Source organism: Octodon degus, unplaced genomic scaffold (genome assembly GCF_000260255.1).
Source record: "Octodon degus isolate 3935 unplaced genomic scaffold, OctDeg1.0 scaffold00017, whole genome shotgun sequence".
Taxonomy (NCBI): Eukaryota; Metazoa; Chordata; class Mammalia; order Rodentia; family Octodontidae; genus Octodon; species Octodon degus.
In genome coordinates, this window is record NW_004524593.1 from 8,093,678 (window position 1) to 8,103,104 (window position 9,427).

A 9,427-nucleotide genomic window follows, 5' to 3' on the forward strand; every position below is an offset into this window, starting at 1 on the left:
GAACCCTTTGTGTCTCTCTGGAATGATGCTCTGCTCCTGAATCAGCTGGGTGGGTCTTGCCTCTAGCCTCTTTGCAGGGAGTTCTGCTGAAGGGTTCCCTGCTGGGCCTGCAGCCTGGGTTGAATGAGGATCCGCGGCCCTGGTTGTCTCACTCACTTGCCGGCCTGTGCTCTGGGTCTGTTCAGGATCCCGCAGCCCCCGGTTGTCTCACTCACTCGCCAGGCCTGCACTCTGGGTCTGTTCAGGATCCCGCGGCCCTGGGTCGTCTCACCATTTTCATTACTTTGTTTCATTTCAGCATTTCTTTTGACACTTGCCTTCAACCAATGTCCATTATGAGTATAAATTAAATATAATATAAAAATCATCAAAACAAAAATTAAGTCAGATCATTATATCCTAACCAGACCTCCACCAACCACCATACATGTCCATACTATGTACTCAGTAGCTCTCAAATGGTTCTGTTTTAAGAAAGAGAAATATTCACAGTGGTTGTTTGGGAGGGAGTGTTTGGTTTTTGCACAAGGTCCTGAGTTCAATTCCCAGTACCACAAAATAAATAAATAAAAAATAAGGCTTGTTTTTTGTTTTGTTTCTGTTTTTGTTTTCTAAAAAACAGGCTATTGTAACACAAACTACTACTACTTTAATGGCAGAGCCACTCAGGATACTGACAATTCACTGGGTACTCATTATCAATGCACTGAGAAATATAACCCCGCAAGAGCTAGTTCCAGGGCCAGGAATACAGGTGAGCAGTATAAGAGCCTCCCTGGCAAGCTCAAGCTCTTGAGTTCGATCCTTGTGAGAACTAGTTCCATTCAAAATATTTTTCTTTTACCTCCTTGTAGAGGCAAACAAGATTACTCAACACCTTTAACATACTCTAAACTTTGTCATTCTCCTGGATATCAAATATTCCCAGTTATCATATTTCATAGCCTGTATACTTTCATTTTCCTCTACAAAAATCATTTCCTATTCTTGATCCCTCTAGCAATGGGAGTTTTCATTTCTTTGGCTTCTGTGAGATTGTACTATTTTTTCTGAACCTCCTTCATAGGGTTTAACACATTCTCTTCTGAGTTACAGTTATTTCAGGTATTAATGAGTTTTGGGTCAGAGATTGAGATTTGGAAATCATAAGCTTTAATGTTAAGCACATCAGCGGGTACCAGTGAAGTCAACCAGAAATCATCTAAGGTAAAAAGAACAGAGACAGGCCGGGGAGATAGCTCAGAGGTCTAAGTGCCTGCCTGGCAAGCACAAGGAACTGGGTTCGATTCCCGGTATCACATGCCATGCCAGCCCCAGAACCCCAGAAGCACTCTGCCTGCCATAAAAACTAGGCGTGGTGGTATATACCTGTAATCCCAGAGGTGGGCAGGCTGAGACAGGAATATCACTATGAGTCTGAACTACATAATGAGACCCTGTATTAAATAAATAAATAAATATTTTTTTAAAAAGAGCAGAAATAGAATTCCTAGCACAAACATTAGTTTTAAGAGGCAAGGATCTAGGAGAGTAAACCCAAGAGCTTTAGGAGGAAAAAAGATCAGAAGCAAATTTGGTATTATCAAAGCCAAGAATTTCAAGAAAAACTTTCGAGGAAGAAATTATCAATGATGTGCAAATTGGAAATGAGATCAAGTAAAATAACAGAAAACTCTTTCCTTAATCCTCAGATGTTGTCACTCAATTTTTTCATGGCACTGAGGATGTTGAGACATCTGAACAACATTTCTCTTTCAAAACTTACATTTTTTTTTTTTTTTTGGCTGTGAAAGTAAGAGAGCTAGACATAGAAGGGTAAGTAACAACTTTCAAGATAGGAGATATTGAAACATATTTTAAAATTTTAAGATGTAATCCTCAGAGGACACAAAGACAAAAATGAAGACACAGCAGATACCTGTGGTACCAGGACTAATTTGCCTTGCTTTCATCTTACCTTGTGGCAGGAAGCAAAAAAAGTAGGTGTGCCAGGGATATAGTTCAGTGGCACAAGTGCCTGCCTGGCAAGTACAAGGCCCTGAGTTCAACCACCAGTACCAAATAAATAAGGAAAATGGGCATACATAAGGGTACATTAGTAGTTGCCACAGGAGAAAGTTGAGGGAGTCTGCTCATTTGCCTCATTTTCCTGATAAATAGTTACATGTATTTAGTATTTTTGTATTTTTATAAAGACAAAGGGGTTATTTTAACTTTTTAAAATTTTTTATTAATTTTATTTTTTAACTCAATATTATTTATCAGTTTCATGTTAAGCATTAGACACAGATTTCTTCAATGTATATTCATAATAGCATATTATTATGTCCTTTTACCTTTGAGAAGACTAGAGAATTTAGTAATTTGCCTAGATTTAGAAATTCAAGAAGTGTAGGAGCTAAGAATTAAATCCATGTCTATTTGATTCCTGAACCTACATTATGAACCCTTGCAACACAATCTTTTTCGTTTCACATCCTTTCATTGGTGTATATTGATTATACAGATTAATGAGTTTTGTTTTGGCAGGCTTGTGCATACATTTATCTTTTCATCATCCATCACTCCCTTTACCTCATCTTTCTGATAAATTCAAAATCTTAAGTAAAACTGATGATGGGGTTTTGGTAGATGGTTGAAGAGGTTTGAAAAATATTCTTAGTATAAGAAATAGAATTCTTAATGGAAGTGGCTTCTGTCTAAACATAACAGACCAGCAGCACTGATGCTCAAGGGCAGAAGATGAATGTCTCAGCCAATTCTCCCCTCTTCCTTTTACGATCTACACCAACTCTCAACCAATTGGATGGTTCCCATCTGTAAGCATAAGACCTGTATTCTGTCTACCAATTCAAATGCTAATCTCTTCCACAATCATCCTCACAGACTTACCTCGGAATAATGTTTTCTAGATATCTTGGCACCATTAGGCCCAGTCAACTTTTTTTAAAAATTTAATTATTTATTTATTTGGTACAAGGTCTCACTATGCAGCTCAGACCCACAGTGATCCACCTGTCTTAGACTCCCCAGCACTGGGATTACAGCATGCACCACCACACCCAGTTTCAGGGCCAGCACGATACACCCAGTGTTCTGGGGCTGGCATAGCATGCAATACCAGGGATTGCAAGGCAGGTGCTTACACCACTGATTATCTCCCCAGCCCTCAACTTTTTGATAATATAGATTTAGCCACATTAAATACTGGAAACTAGTAAATATCTTGATTTTTTCCCACAATTCTGATCACAAACCAAGTTGGACAAGAATGGAATCAAATTCAATGGTCAGATCCAATGCTTACTTTACAGAAAATTTGATTCAGTTCTTGTCCAGCTCTGTTTGTGACCAGAATCATGGACAGAATTTAGTTTGTGAACTGAGGTACCACTGTATTAGAAGATCTTTGAAATTCACTTTGACAAATCCTAGAGATATAAAATTAATGACATTAAACTTAGCACTATAGTTTAATTCAATTTTCCCTTTATTGAATCAGATTATAATAATCCCTCAATATTATGCTTCTATTTATGTCATCATTACTTACTGCCATACTCTGACTTTAATAGCTCACTTTCTTAATTTAAAAAATAGTTTGATTTTTTTACACAATGTCTAGTACATACTAAGTACTTAACATTTGTTATTTGACTTTAATTTCATGATTACCATGACTAATTGTATTTCAATATGCCAGATGCCGCTTATATTAGCACTCATTAGCAAAGCTAAATTATGAACAATTTCAGCAAGGAAACTGTATTAAAATCACATAAGAAAAAAGGCAGACTTTTCACTTCATTTAAAAGATATTTAATTTTTGTCTTTTCTCTGAGCTTTCACTGTATAAAATCACAAACTACAAATTTCTAAAAATTGTGACATTAAAAATTGAGAGAAACTAATATGGTATTTTTAATTTTGTTATATCCATATATCTCATTTGGATTTTATTTATATGACATTTGTTTGCTTGTTTTTCCAAAGACAAATTGTATTGAGTCCCTCAGCTCTAGTTCTCTTTCTCCTGCACTGTCTTGGTTCCACAGAGTTGCCCAGTCCTGCGCACAGCAATAAGACCCACTTTGCGCCCTGCAGGGGCATCTCTGCAAATGGTTGAAGGTTTGCCGACCTGCTGGTGGTTACCACCTCCAGAGGGATGCTCCACACAATTCATGGCCACACCACATACACGTGGCCAGCAGTTCCTCTTCACCTTGTATTTGTGGTAGGCTCGGCCAGCCTTCAAGATAGGTTTATCAATTCTGCCACCGCCAACTACTACACCAACAACAGCTCTGTTGGCAGAGGAGATGACCTTCTTAGAACCCGAGGACAGCTTCACTCTGGTCTTCCTGGTTTCAGAGTTGTGGGATATGACTGTAGCATAGTTCCCAAAGGCTCAGGCCAGCTTACTCCAGTCCGCAGGCTTCTCCTCCAGGCAGTACATGATGGTACCCTCCAGCATGGTGCCCACAAGGAGAACATTGCCAATGTTGAGTTGGGCCTTCTTGCCGCAATACACGAATTGGCCCATGTGGATACCCTCCGGGGCGATGAACAACTTGGTACACTTCTTGAATCAGTACAGATCCAGGAAGGTCACCTTAGCAAGGGGTGCACCATGGCCCAGGTCATGGATAATGTCCTCCACGATGCCTTTGATGTAGCCATGTTGTTCTGCGAAGTCCACAACACATAGATGAGCAGCGCCCTTGCAATGCTTCACATGTGCGCGAAACACAGAACCAGCACCCTTTCTCTGTCCACGTATCACATGACCCATGATGGTAGGTCTGTTCCTGAGTGCAGCTGAAAGAGCTATTTATATGAAATTTGGATCTCAAAACCTAACCTGTCAGCTGCCTGAGAATCAGCTAAGCATTGTTCTGATTTTTGTTTAAAAATACAATATTGATTCTCAGGCTCAAAAATTTTTTTAATTTAACTGTATTTAATTCAGGGCCAAGATCTTTATTATTTCAAAGACATTCAGGTGACTATGACATACAAACAGATGTAGTTCAGAAGTGGCTCGGGTTGTTACATAATGTGATAAATTTCTGAGTGAGTCAGCATACAGTCATTTGAAAAATTAGAATCATATTTTCTCTTTATTTGGTCAACACAGTGTTTAGTTTAGTCACCTGCTCACTAGAGCTTAATCACTGCTGACTGAGTGATTGTGGTCAGAAATACCTGTTTGAGCAATATTTTATATGGTTCAGTTTTACTCTCTATATGACCAAGAAAAATGGATTTACAATAGCCTCACATTTTTGCTTGAAAAATAAGATTATTAAGAAACACAGCTTTGTATCCAGGAGATGGCTCAGTGGAATAAGCACTTCCCTGGCAAGTGCAAGGACCTGAGTTCAATCCTTGGTTCCACAAAAAAAAAATTTTTTTTAAAAGAAGAAACAAAGCTTTTCAAGTGTACCATGAAAGCTTTCAGAGTTTCCCAGTTTACCAAAGGATGACATCTAGCCTGAGTCAAATCTCCTCTGGAGGGCTGCAGGCATGAATTCAGAGAGGCAAAGAGCAATGAAGGCAGCAGGGATGACAAAGCAGGAGTAGATTTTTACGCAACACAGTCTTATGGTCAGTATGCTTTGGCTTTGAGACTGAACTAGTAGATGTGAATTAAAATGTTTTCTTGTGTTCTGATGAGATTTCACATGGATTCATCACAGGCAAAGCTCAGATTACACAACTTTACATAGAGATGAATGAACTATTGAGACCAACTCCTGCCAAAAAACAGGACCATTCTTCAATGACATATTCAGAATATTCAACGGAGGTGACCCATATTTGCATCCTGGGAATTCAAGTTATCTGCATGCAGGGCAAAATTAACATGAATTATTTGTGTGAACATTGATATAGTTCCAAAAATTGACTTATCAAGGTGGGTTTCATTGTTGTACATCCAGATTTGTTGCAGAATAGTTCAACTGCATCTGTAAGTATCTCTTCAGTCTTAGTCATTTGGTCAATAAATGTTTGTGGAGCTTTTTCTTTAGGCCAGGAACTATGTTTTGGGTTTTTTTGTTTTGTTTTGTTTTGTTTTTGTGGAACTGGGGAAGCACTTATTCCACTGAGCCATCTCCCCTGCCCTCAGGAACTATGTTAAAATGGAACAAACTATTACAAGCATTGAAGGTAAACACAACCATAGTCAACCACTAAAGGAATAGCGAACATGAATAAATAATTATAAAACATCACAGGAAGGGCCGGGGAGATGGCTCAGTGGAATAAGCACTTCCCTGGCAGGTGCGAGAGCCTGAGTTCAATCCCTGGTTACACACACACACACACACACACACACACACACACACACACAAAAACCAGGATAGAAGAATCTAAGAAGATTACATTATTACTAAGTAAAGGTCAACCAACTCTTCAGGAGCTGGCAAGAAAGGGTAGAAAGCTGCTGAGTTGAGATTGTGGTGTCATGAGATCACGTTGGGAGGTAACTTCACATGAAGGTCTATAAATGGAAGCATATTTAGGGAGTTGAACAGAGGTTAAATCTTCACAGGGAAATTAATTGAATGGAAAGGGAAAAAGGGTAGTGTGGAAAGAGAATAGAGAACACTAAGGCCTCTCTGACATTCAAGTAGCAGGTGCAATAAGAAATGAGTAGTGAAAGGGCCTGCAGATGGGCAGGGGCAAGAGGAAGTGCCACTATGTAGTGTGGGGGACCACCTGAGTGACTCTCCTGGAAAGAAGAGCAGCTGTCTCCATTTTGGCTGGGCCTGACCACGTATTAACACATACAGAGCTGGTTGGGACTTTTCCTTTCCTTATTCCTTCAATTTGCCTTAAGCATTGTATACGGATCCAGAGGTGCTGATGGTAGTCTATTAAGAGGGATGAGACAGGATGAAATGCTCCACTGGCTGGGATCCGGCTGGGATCCAGCCTCAGGCTATGACTTCCTGGGACTTGACAGATTATCCATCGAAACTAAAGCACCAATCCCAAAACATTAGATACTATCTCAATTGTATTATGCAGATTACTGTCTGTATATCCTGTGCATATTGCAGAGGTGACTTCAGCCTCCTACCTAGCCCAGGTCATAGCACTCACCTACTTCCTGCTATTCTCACGGTCACTTATTCTCAAGCCACTCCTTTCTTCATGAATGAATAAAACCCAGGTTGGGGCTTGGATGGAGACATTTGTTCCAGATAGCCATCATCATAGCTGGACTTATGATCCCTTGACTCCCCATAACTACAAATAGATCTTAGTGTCTTATTCTTTCCATGGATTACACTGGAAGTGGTAGTCTGGAATTAACAACTCTAAATAGAATTCCAGTAACTTTTCATGGGATTACAAATATAAACTTCCGGGACCAAGATGAAGAAGGGCTCACTGTAAGACAAAAGAGGAGGAGGCAAAACAGCAATTCACAGAGACAAGGCAGAAAGAGGGCTTAAAGAAGAACAGGTTTATGACTTTTTCAAAGGTCAAATAATTTAAGAGCAGAATGGTGTATGTACTATGAATTCTGAGAACTCAGAGGAATCCAGTGACCTTAAAATGTGGAGTGGAGGGTGCAGAAGCAAGCTGCAGTAATCAAGGAGCGTGAGTGGGTGGTAGGGAAGAAATAACCCAGAAAGGGCAATTCCTTCAAGCTGCTTTGCCATAAAGAAAAAGAAATAAATGTCTTTCAGATTATGAGCAGACAAGGTAGAGAGAGTAATGTGTGTGTGTGTTTGGTTGCTTGCTTTTCCTTGCTTTCGTTTGGAACAGTGGATAGAACTGACAGCTATAGCTTGTCTCTTTTAAAGAATTGCTGAACAGAGATTTCCAGAAAGTCTGGGCCCAGCAGAGATGCTAAATACTGAGAGGGGGGCACCAGAGAGTAGAGAGAATAAGTCGGAAAGACTTGGTTTCAAATCCTCTGAGTTCCATTTCTAGCTATAAGACTGAGTAAATTACTCCATCCTTGTAAGACTTTTTTTGTTTAACAACCAAAGAGAACACAGAACAGTCCCTCATAAGTGTTTGGGACAGAGAGTTCATATCCAGCCTATGGCTCCTTCTCTTTTCTGTTGTCCGAAATAAAAATTAATAGGAATTTAAATAAAATATTATTTATTAATCTTGAAACAAATATGACAATTCAAATTCAAATATGACATAACTATCAAACCGATGAATTTCTTCTCACCAACAATTTTCGATTTGAAATATAATAATGGAAAACACAAATGTTACACCCAAAAATCTACAGGAAATAGAGGAAACATACAACAGGTATCTAAATTTGATGAACAAATCAATAATACAACCATAAGCCTTACATAGCAAATTTATCCACCAACAAAACTTATGAAAATAAATTTGCTAATGTTTACTATGAAAAAAGAAGCAAGCTTTCCTCCACAAATCCACAAATCTCCACTTTGATGCACAAACCACATCCTATAGGGAAGAGGTTATTCATCAGGCTCTGTGTTAACTGAAAAGAAGTAGTTCTTGATGATATGTCTGATCTCTGCTGGTGGATGACAAGTGTCAGGACAGGGTTGCAGAGGGGGCTCTACATGGACCGAGAATCTATAAAATAAGGTCCATGCCTACCACTCATCTACCCTCACAAAATGGACAAATAGAAAAGATGATGATCAATGTCTCCTCAGAAATTGAGAAAGTCATCCTTGTCAGCAAAGTCATCTGTTGAACGACAGTTCAGATGCTCTGTCAGGCTGTGGTTAGGTCAGGAGAGCTTCTGTCGGCACACAGGTGAATGGTGCCTGTGGTGAACAGGATTCCCACCATGCACTGAGGCTCCTATTTATAAAGCTAGGCTGTATTCATCCAGTCTATAAGTCTTCTAGTGGTGAATCAATCATGTCACTCTGGGCTCCAGATAGTCAATGATACCAGTTGAATGAGAAAACAATCTTATATTTATCCTGACTTTGAGAGGTTCCTTCACTAAAGTATCTTTAAAAATAAGCCCTAAATAGCATCCTTCTGGCTGACCCAATGACAATGCTGTTTCTGGGTGCCCAGGGGCTGAAACTGATAGGTGCCTTGTCATGAGACCTTCATCTCTGTCCTGTGAATACATCCTGTGTTGGACCCCCCCCCTCAAAAGAAATAGATATTTTTAAACTGAATAAAAGCTCTTCTCTCATTTTAGAGGACATGCATATTACACTAAAAGCAGAAATGCATAAAAAAATGAAAATCTAGAAATACAGATATGCAAAGATGAAATGAACTGGACAAAAGGATTCTTTATACTACCATTATGCATTTTAATTATTAAATAATAGATTATGATAGATAAATTAAAACAAACTTTAACTTTTATCTGTATTATGACAATATCTTTGAAGAAGGCTTTGGGTTTGTTTTTTTTTTTTTTTTTTTTTTTTTTTTTTTT

General features: G+C 38.9%; 1 pseudogene; it reads right to left on the reverse strand.

Moving 5' to 3' along the window:
• Positions 1 to 4,017: 4,017 nt before the first annotated feature.
• LOC101573802 lies at positions 4,018 to 4,792 on the reverse strand (annotated as a pseudogene).
• Positions 4,793 to 9,427: the final 4,635 nt, after the last annotated feature.